The 10,822-nt window shown below is 42.6% G+C and overlaps 1 pseudogene; it reads right to left on the bottom strand.

Moving 5' to 3' along the window:
- Positions 1 to 843: 843 nt before the first annotated feature.
- Positions 844 to 10,822, bottom strand: part of LOC124654622 — a 48,829-nt pseudogene continuing 38,850 nt past the window's right edge.

Raw genomic sequence — 10,822 nt, 5'->3', positions numbered from 1 at the left:
AGGGAGTTCCCCCTATACATGCAGAATCTGCCTAAGTGTAGGAACCCCCTGTCCGAGAAGCCGGCCACACCTGGGGGGGGGGGGTAGCCTTGGATATAAAACCATCTCAAATCACTTTTCTGATCATCGGGAATCTGACGGTGTGCCGACGGCCGCCCGCCCTCGGCGTAGCACGGCCTGGCCCTCGGCGTAGGCTACGCCGACGGGGACCCTCGATGTAGCCCCTCGGGCAAGGTTGGCATCGGGACAGCCCTCACGGCCCTCGGCGTAGCGGCGGCCGTCGGTGTACCGTGACGTGGCCGACGGTGGCGTCCTCCCCTCGGCGTACCGGCCCTCAGCGTAGCAACGTTGACGTCGCCGTCCGTCTGACGGCCATCACCGCTACGCCGAGGGGGCAACCGTCGGCAGAGCTCGCGACGTGGCACGTTCTGGGGCTCCTGGCCGGCGATACGCCGAGGGGGCGCCCGTCGGCATAGCGCGCTACGTGGCGCCATCTGGTGAATCTGCTCGATGATACGCCGAGGGGGAGGCCCTCGGCATAGCCATGACCATTTGGTCCATGCCGAGGCTATGCCGAGGGTTAAGCCGTCTGTGTAGCGTCGACCCTATTTCTTTTTTTTCTGTTTTTAGCGTTCCACAGGTTTCACAGCACAACATCACATATAATCACAAATAATTGACAAATAATTGACAAATAATTCACAGGACTTTGCAAATAGACATAAGATGAAGTTCAAATAGCTACAAATCGTAGTCTCATAACATAGCTCCGGATAGATAGTGTCATAGTGGCATAGTGTCGATAAGATACATGCATGGGAGAGCTAGAGGAGCTCGTCGCCGCTAAACACCGGCCCGAGCCGACGCGTTGCTGCTGAAGCAATGGCATATGTCTAGCGACTCCAGGTGCGGGCAGTTCTCCAAGATGGCTGCCAGCCCTTCGCTGGCGAGGTTGTTGGCGATGATCTGCAATGAGCGTCGTGCATATAGTTGCAATACCCCGGGCATCATGGTCCGTGCCCCACCTCCATCCACTACAGGAGAGCTGGAGTATGCCGATGGCCGCCAGCCATCAGCACAGCATGGAAGGCCGTCGGCACAGGCTGTGCCGACGGTGACCGTCGGCGTAGCGTCGTCGGTATAGTTCTGGTCAGGGACTGCCCAATCACTGTCGGCACAGACTGGCCCTCGGTACAGATTGTTGTGCCAACGGTTTTACCGTCGGTATAGTATTTCAAAATTTTCAATATTTTTTGAAAAAATATTCAAATTATATTTTTTAAAAATTATTATTTTTATTTTTTTAATTTTTCTTCTTATTCTTTTTTACTTGTTAATCTTTCACAATCACACTTAGTACACCTAATCTTATGTCAAATTGCACTTGTAGTCAAACTTCCCGGTTGGTCACCCATCCTCACAGTACTCTCGCCCCAGCACGCTTAACTTCTTGGTTCTCTTCGCATGAGCTTCCATGAATGAAATGACACCTTGTTGTTAATACTACCATATCAATCATATTAACCCTTTGACCGTGATGCCACACCTCTATATTTTTGAATTCTAAACAATTACTTAAGTAAACAACAATGAATATATATAAATAATAATAATAATATATAATGTGAAAAAAATTTAAATGATTTTATTTTTTCTTTTTTATTTAATATGGAATAATTAATATCAGTAAATTCGAATTTGGCAAATAATATATCTAAATTGATCAGAAAAATGAGAGGAATACAAATATAACATCCATATCATATTCTGAACCTACAAAGTTAATTTACCCAAAAATTATGAGCATTAGATCAAGTACCTCTAGTTTAAATCTGATTGACTTTATCTGAAATAAGGTGGGAAACGGCCTCGGCATGGCATAGTTTGCCAAAATGAGGTTATATTTGGCACGTGTATGGGCCTTAGGATGGGAAGCAAGATCCCGGACGCGGATTTCTAATTCGAACCACGGGCGACCATCTTTTCATTTTTAGCGTGCCCAAACGGTTTTTATTTGTGAAGCAGCTACATGGGGCGCATTTTAATATAACGTGAAACCTCCGTGCGATGATACTAGACCACCTACACACCAACTATAACATGACATGTGTACGCGATAGCTTTTTGGGAACCCATGCGGCTTCCGGCGGTGTCCCGCCAAATCCGCTGGAAACTGATCGGATTTGAACTAGGGCTCAACTATCCGTCGCTCCAGAAATTCCGGAAAAAATGTTTTTAGTTCTACGACGCATCATTATATGTGTTAATTTTTGTCCGTTTAGTTTGTTTGCGAATGGGTGCGCCCGCATGCCCGGTACGGCGATACCGCATGTCCCGGAGGGCCTGTTTTTGTCAGATGGCAATTTGAACGAAGTCAAAAAATCCCACGGAGCCGCGTGGCATCATTTTATAGGTCATAGTAACTATTCCGTTTGTCAAAACTGGGATATGAAAATTATTTTAAAAAAATCATTAACGAAAAGGACTATCACGTCGAGAGTTCTATGGATTTCAGGGGAAATGAGGGTGGAAACAGCTTTGACATGGCATAGTTTGCCGAAATAAGGTCATATTTGGCACGTGTGTGAGCCCTAGGATGGTAAGTAATAACCCGGACGCGGATTTCTAATCCGACCCACGAGCAACCATTTTTTCATTTTTTGCGTGTGTGAAATCCATGAAACCTCGAACATTATAGCTCATTTGTAAGAAGATTTGCTGAGGTATTTTAAATATTTTTCTATGATAGTTCTTGTTTTTCGGCAAAATTTGATATATTATACTTATTTTTCTCAATTAGAATAATTTAGTTATGCTTTTTTGAAGACCGCTGTGGAGAAATAGAAAAAAGCTATGCCGACGCTATAACCGTTGGCACAGGTCTGTAGTGAAAAAAAAGGAAAAAATGTTGTGCCGATGGCCAAATCGGTACTGTGCCGACGGTGGCCGTTGGCACCTCCAGCCTGTACCGACGGCCAATTTAACGCCGACGGCCATCCTTGTCGCCGGGCTCCGGAGGCTCCTGTGCCGACGGCCCCGACATTTGGCCGTCGGCACATCGCCTGGCCGTCGGCGTACGACAATTCTCCCGTAGTGATCGCAAACCATCAAACTAATACAAGCGTTGTTTCTTTTGGTAAAAATAATATATATTAATATTGTGAAGATACCAATTATACTCAGCCTCTGCAACAACGTAGTGCCTAATGGCCATAGTGATGATAGAAAAGAAAAGTCTCTCTAAAGTGACCAATTTCTTGTAACAACGCACCAAACACCACCAAAATAGCACTAGGAATCCTTCAACTCGGGAAGGAAACAGTGGACAAGCGCCGTCATCACCCTCATCAATAACTATAGGTTTTCACCCCGGAGAAAGTTCGCACTCACAAAACAATGCCTTTAGCAAGGTCATTGCCAAATACAATCAATTATGACGAGACCTTGGATTTTCACCCTGCAAGTTTATACACTGAATTCTTCCTATATTGTCGCCTATTCAGCATGAAATGCTTCAGCTGTGGGCATGCTCACCCAAGAATCTCATACACCTCACGACGTAGATGTGTCTTTTCTATTAGCTCAGGACACTGCGACAACTCGAGCTCCTCTAGGAGAGGAAACCTTGTTATTTTTTTTAGAAATGAGAGCATCGCCCCAGCCTCTGCATCAATAGATGCACACAGCTGTTTTATTGTATAGTTTAATATTCAGAAGTTATACAACTCAAGAGACACATAAGGTGTACGTAAAACTTAACCAACGGAAAATAAAGGAAATATAATTATGCAAGTTGCAATCTCTTAATAGGCTGCCAGCCACCCTGGTTGTAGATATCTCGAACCGTCTCCAGACGGCTGCATCCAGAATCCATATGCGCACGATGAGCCTCCGGTAGTAGGTATGACCATTCATGGATCCAGTGCGTAACCATACGGATAACCTGTAAAAATTTAGCATTTGAGCTTCTGTTAAAGACAATATCATTGCGGCAATTCCATATAGCCCACATCAAAGCACAAATACCCGTTCAAATCTGTGCTTTAGATATTTTATCAACACCATTTAGCCAATTTCCAAACATATTTGTAACATTGGCCGGTGGAGGGATATTAAAAGTATACTGGATTGTTCTCCAGATTAGCTTTGCGAAGGGACAATCGAAAAATAAGTGGTTTATGGTTTCATTAGAGCCACAGAAAACACAATTCTTACACCCATTCTAATTTCTTTTTGTGAGATTATCTTTTGTGAGAATTACTTTTTTATAAAGGAACCACACGAAAATCTTAATCTTCAGCGGTACCTTTATTTTCCAAAGATATTTGTGTACATGGATTTGACCGAAAAAACACCATTGGCAGTTAATTTCCAGACAAAAACATCCGGGTCTTCCGTCAAGTTAACCCTGATTAGGCGCTGAAGTAGTAGTAACCAAGCCTCCCATTTATCAGTAGATAAAGTTCTCCTGAATTCGATATTCAGAGGATTACTCGTTAGAACATCTGAAACCAGAACGTTTCTCAGGCGGACAATGTTATACAACGAAGGGTATTGCTTAGCTAGTGGTTGGTCAGCTAACCATATGTCCTCCTAAAAGTGTGTATTTTGACCATTACCAACTTTGAAGTAGCCGAAAGAGAAAAAATCATCCTTAACTCCCATGAGCCCCTTCCAAAAAGGAGAATCAGTGGGTTTTGTTGTCACTTGTGACAGCGTTTTAGTTCGGAGATATTTATTATGCAGCAACTCTTGCCATACTCCATCCTCATTTAAGAGTTTAAACAACCACTTACTGAGTAGGTATTTGTTTTTGAGATCTAACACCTCCACCCCGAGACCCCCTTGATCTTTAGGTCAGCAAATAATGTTCCACCTAGTCAGCCGATATTTACGCCTATGCTCATCATTTTGCCAAAAAAAACCTTGACCTGTAGAAGTCTAATATTTTCTTTACCCCTTTAGGTATTTCAAGAAAAGATAACATAAACATCGGTAGGCTGGTTAGGACGGAATTAATAAGTACAAGTCTATCTCCGTATGAGAGTAGCTTGCCAACAACCCAACTTTCGTTCAAAGCGGTTCTCTACTGGATTCCATTCCCTATTGAGAAGTTTTCTATAATGGACCGGGATCCCCAGGTAACGAAAGGGGAGAGAACAAGCTTCACAACCAAGGATTTGCTTATATTGGTTCTCCACATCCTTCGCCTTTCCAAAACAGAAAATCTCACTCTTATGAAAATTGATCTTAAGTCCAGACAGTTGCTCAAAGATGCAAAGGATTAACTTCATGTTAACAACCTTCTGAAGGTCATGTTCCATGAAGAGAATAGTATCGTATGCATATTGTAGAATGGATACTCCCCCCTCAACTAAGTGTGGGATAAGACCACCTACCTGACCAACATATCAGCAACTATATTGAATAGGATAGGTGATAGAGGATCGCCTTGCCACAACCCCTTCCTAGTCTGGAAGTAATGGCCAATGTCGTCATTAACCTTTACCCCCACTGATCCTCCCTGAACAAAATTAGCCACTAACTTACACCAAATAGGTGAAAATCCTTTCATACGCATAGTTTGTTGAAGGAAAGGCAATTAACTTTATCATAGGCCTTTTCAAAATCAACCCCATCTATTTTCTTCCTGTGTAGTTCATGAATGGTCTCGTGAAGGACAACTACTCCTTCAAGTATATGTCGTCCCGGCATAAAAGCAGATTGTGTAGGCTTAATAACCTTGCGGGCTATCCCGGTTATTCTATTTGTACCTACCTTGGTGAAAATCTTGAAACTCACATTTAGTAAGCATATAGGCCTATACTCGTTGGATCTCGGACAGCGTCTTCTTTCTTAGGTATTAAAGTAATAACCCCAAAGTTAAGCTTATATAACTCGAGATCACCTTGTTGTAATTGCGTAAAAAGGTTCATGAGATCGTGCTTAATAGTTTCCCAGAAGTGCTTGTAAAACTCGGCTGGAAACCCGTCTTGTCCAGGAGCTTTGTTGTGTTCCATTTGAGAAATAGCTTCAAATACTTCTTCCTCAGTGAACTTAGATGTGAGGAAAGAGTTTTCCTCAGGGGAGATCTGGGGTATATCCGCAAAAATATCTTCTCTCATATAAAAATTGTTTTTTGTTGGTTCCCCAAATAGTTTCTTATAGTACTCAGTGATGAAAACTTTAAGATTTTCCTCACCAACGATTGTCCTTTCGTCTTGCTCTAACTGAAAAATCTTCTTCTTCCTATGTTTTCCATTAGCAATCAGGTGAAAATATCTCGTATTATTTTCCCCTTCTTGTACGTGTTTTACTTTTGCGCGCTGGGCCCATTTAGCTTCCTCGTCACATCTGAGTTTAGCTAGGCTATCATTAGCCTTTCGTAGGGCAGCACACTAGGCTGCTGATGACCCACAAGTATAGGGGATCGCAACAGTCTTCGCGGGAAGTAAATCCCAATTTATTGATTCGACACAAGGGGAGAAGAAGAATACTTGAAAGCCTTAATAGCGGAGTTGTCAATTCAGCTGCACCTGGAAACAGACTTGCTCGCAAGAGTTTATCGATAGTAACAGCTTTTATAGCGATAGCAGTAGTGAAATAACAGCAGCAGAGTAACAGAGACAGCAGTAGTAATTATAGTAAACAGCAGGATTAAAATACTGTAGGCACGGGGACGGATAACGGGCGTTGCATGGATGAGAGAAACTCATGTAACAATCAAAGCAGGGCATTTGCAGATAATAATAAAATGGTGTCCAAGTACAAAGCAATCAATAGGAATGTGTTCCATATATAGTCGTACGTGCTCGCAATGAGAAACTTGCACACCATCTTTTGTCCTACCAGCCGGTGGCAGGCGGGCCTCAAGGGAATCTACTGGATATTAAGGTACTCCTTTTAATAGAGTACCGGAGCAAAGCATTAACACTCCGTGAACACATGTGATCCTCACATCACTACCATCCCCTCCGGTTGTCCCGATTTCTGTCACTTCGGGGCCATTGGTTCCGGACAGCGACATGTGTATACAACTTGCAGGTAAGATCATAAAAAAATGAATAGCATGATGAAACAATAACATGTTCAGATCTGAGATCATGGCACTCGGGCCCTAGTGACAAGCATTAAGCATAACAAGTTGCAACAATATCATCAAAGTACCAATTACGGACACTAGGCACTATGCCCTAACAATCTTATGCTATTACATGACCAATCTCATCCAATCCCTACCATCCCCTTCAGCCTACAGCGGGGTAATTACTCACACATGGATGGGGAAACATTGCTGGTCGATGGAGAGGCGTCGGTGATGATGATGGCGATGATCTCCTCCAATTCCCCGTCCCGGCGGAGTGCCATAACGGAGACTTATGGCCCCCGAGACGGAGTTTCACGATGTGGCGGCGTTCTGGAGGGTTTCTGGCGACTTCGACTTCTTGATCGGGATTTTTAGATCGAACCCTTTAAGTAGTCCAGAGGAGGGCGTCGGAGGCCAGCCGAGGGAGCCACACGCTAGGGCCGCGCGCCCCCCTCCTGGGCCGCGCCGCCCTATGGTGTGGGGCCCTCGGGCCTCCACCTGGCTTGCCCTTCTGGCTCCGTGAGTCTTCTGGAAAAATAGGACCTTTCGCATAAATTCCGAGGATTTTCCTGAAAGTTGGATTTCTGCACAAAAACGAGACACCAGAACAGTTCTGCTGAAAACAGCGTTAGTCCGTGTTAGTTGCATCCAAAACACACAAATTAGAGGCAAAACAATAGCAAAAGTGTTCGGGAAAGTAGATACGTTTTGGACGTATCAACTCCCCCCAAGCTTAGCTTATTGCTTGTCCTCAAGCAATTCAGTTAACAACTGAGTGCGATAAAAGAACTTTCACGAACACATTTGCTCATATGATGTAAATATTTTCATGATATGGCTAATACTTAGGCAGTTCATAATAAGGTACATGCAAATAAGATCATCTAATAGCTATGTCAATCATGGAAAGGTACCAACAATTAATAATAAGCATCATGAATCATGTCTATAAGCAGGATTGCAATGTTCATAAAAGAGTATGATAAAGTGGTATCTCGCTTGCCCATATTTGATCAGCAAAACATAAATGCTCAGGCACCTCTAAAGTTCATAGAAAGACTAGAAATAGTGATTGTCAAAGATAAAAGCATCAAAGTTATACCGCAATCAATCATATTTTGATACAAGCATATTATACTAAGAATGATAGTTGTGCTCTCAAGATAGTGCTCAAAGAAAGGATGGAGACACAACATAAAAGTAAAAGATTGACCCTTCGCAGAGGGAAGCAGGGATTAACATGCGCTAGAGCTTTTCATTTTTAAAACAGGAGCAAAATTATTTTGATAGGTGTTTGTTGTTGTCAACGAATGGTAATGGGTACACCAACTACCTCGCCAACCAGAATTCCAAGAGCGGCTCCCATGAAGGACGGTATCTCTACCAGCAAGGTAGATCATCCCTCTTCTCTTTTGTTTACACACGTATTTTAGTTTTATTATGGGCGACACTCCCCCCAACCTTTGCTTACACAAGCCATGGATAACCGAATCCTCGGGTGCCTTCCATCAATCTCATACCATGGAGGAGTGTCTATTTGCAAAATTAAGTTGCTTACTGACGAATCAGAGCAAAACATGTGAAGAGAATTATTAATGAAGTTTGATTAATCGGGTCGGGAACCCCATTGCCGGCTCTTTTTGCAAAATTATTGGATAAGCGGATGTGCCACTAGTCCATAATGAAAGTCCGTCAAGAGTAAATGACAAGGTCGAAAGTTAAACACCACATACTTCCTCATGAGCTATGAAACATTAACACAAATTGAGAAGCATTTTGAAGGTTTAAAGGTAGCGCATGAGAATTTACTTGAAATGGTTTGAAATGCCATGCATAGGTATTTATGGTGGACACTTTGGAACAACTTGGTTTTCAGGTGTTTGGAGGCACGAGCAGCGTTCCCGCTCAGTACAAGTGAAGGCTAGCAAAAGACTAGGGAGCGACAAATCAAGAGAGCAGTAACTGTCATAATCATGCTTGCGGCAAAATAAATTAACGGAGGCATAAAAGTGATACAAGAACTCGAAGCAATGTAAATCATAGAGGCTTAATTGACTTTTGTTCAGTCATATGCATGCGTGAGCATGTGCCAAGTCGATATAAATGAATTATTCAGAGGAGGATACCACAATGTCATACCTACTTATGAATAAAACAATGCAAACAAACATCCATGACATGCTACTCATATTAATAAATTGGAGCTAAACATGAGAGATCATGAACTACTAGACTTTCTTAAAAATGACATATACCTCACATGAACCAACTAAGCATGCTCACATGGATGAGTATATGTACAAAAATGAAAACAAATAGAGTTCATACCAGCCTCTCACCACAATCCAATTGTCGTAGATCGTCATTATTGCCTTTCACTTGCGCAGCTTGGATAATATGAAATGAAAACCACGCTCCAGCCACCGAAGACCATTGAACTCATAATGAACTTTACAAACCAAAGAAGAACAGCAAATATTTTTGGTGTTTTCGAATTGGAAACAAGAACAAAAGGAAACAAGCAACCAAAGCAAAATCTTTTTGGATTTTCTTATAGCAAACCAACGATAGCAAATAAAGCAAAATAAATGCAAGAAACCAAAACAAACAAATGATAGAGAGAAAAAACAGAAATATTTTTGGTCTTTTTGTGTTTTAGGAAAGAAACAAAGCAAAAAACAAGAAAATGGAAACTAGAAGAGTCACATAAACACAAAGCAGCAGAAATTCGTCAAACTTGACAGCAGTACATTACTCGATTTTTAAGAAATTCTTCCACTGCTCAAATCGAAAAGTGTTCAACTAATGAAAGTTAGATAGCAACCTGGGGAACATGCACAAAAATTGGCTTCGCAAAATATCGTTCTGGCTATTTTTTAGAATTTTTTTTGGTAACAGTCCAGAATCTGTTTTCAGGCAGCACTTCCCCAAATATCATCTCCCTCTCATTAGAAAACCACTCAAAGAAACTAAACAAGTATGTACAAGTATCCAGCAACCATAATATGCAAAGAATGAGTGATGCCGGTATACCTCCCCCCAAGCTTAGGCTTTTGGCCTAAGTGGAGTTCAACCCCATGGTGTCCAGGAAGTAGCACCTCCGTAGTACGAAGACGGATCATATTCCGGGTATGTGCTAGAAGAAGCACCCGGATACATGATGGTGTAGTCGTAGGAGGGATCGGCGTCCTCGGAGTCATGCTGCTGGTGGAAGCCTTGTATCTTCAGTTTCTCCTCCACCTCCTCCTTAGAGCGCGACCATGGTTTCCTGTCAATACTGAACAAATCTGGGCTGGGGCAAAGGGATTTCCTTCTCATCCCCGTCAGCAAACAACATTCTATAGACCAAATTATCTGAAGTGGAATCAGCGGTAACAAAATGATGGCTCTTCATTGCAGCAATATCAAGCCTCCTAGGAGTTAATGGCACATCATTAGAGTCAAGAGGAAGTTCTAAGTGTGCTAAAATGCGCGATGCAATGGTTCCTCCAAAAATAGGCCCCCTGTTAGACAGGCGGCGAGCAATAAGAGAACCAAGATGATAAGGTGTCTCTACAGTAAGTGCAGCAATTAAGAAAGCAAGATGGTAGCTAGAAATATTGCTAGTGTTCACCCTACCAAGAATGCTAGTAGCAATGTAATAGGCAAAGTATTTAATGGCGGGGAGTTGGATGTTCCTTATCTTGTCACGCTGAATGGTGCGACAATCATCATTGGTGATTCCTCGATAGAGCT

The sequence above is a fragment of the Lolium rigidum genome, chromosome 1 (genome assembly GCF_022539505.1).
Source record: "Lolium rigidum isolate FL_2022 chromosome 1, APGP_CSIRO_Lrig_0.1, whole genome shotgun sequence".
In the NCBI taxonomy this organism is placed as follows: domain Eukaryota; kingdom Viridiplantae; phylum Streptophyta; class Magnoliopsida; order Poales; family Poaceae; genus Lolium; species Lolium rigidum.
This window is presented reverse-complemented; position numbering and strand designations above follow the sequence as displayed.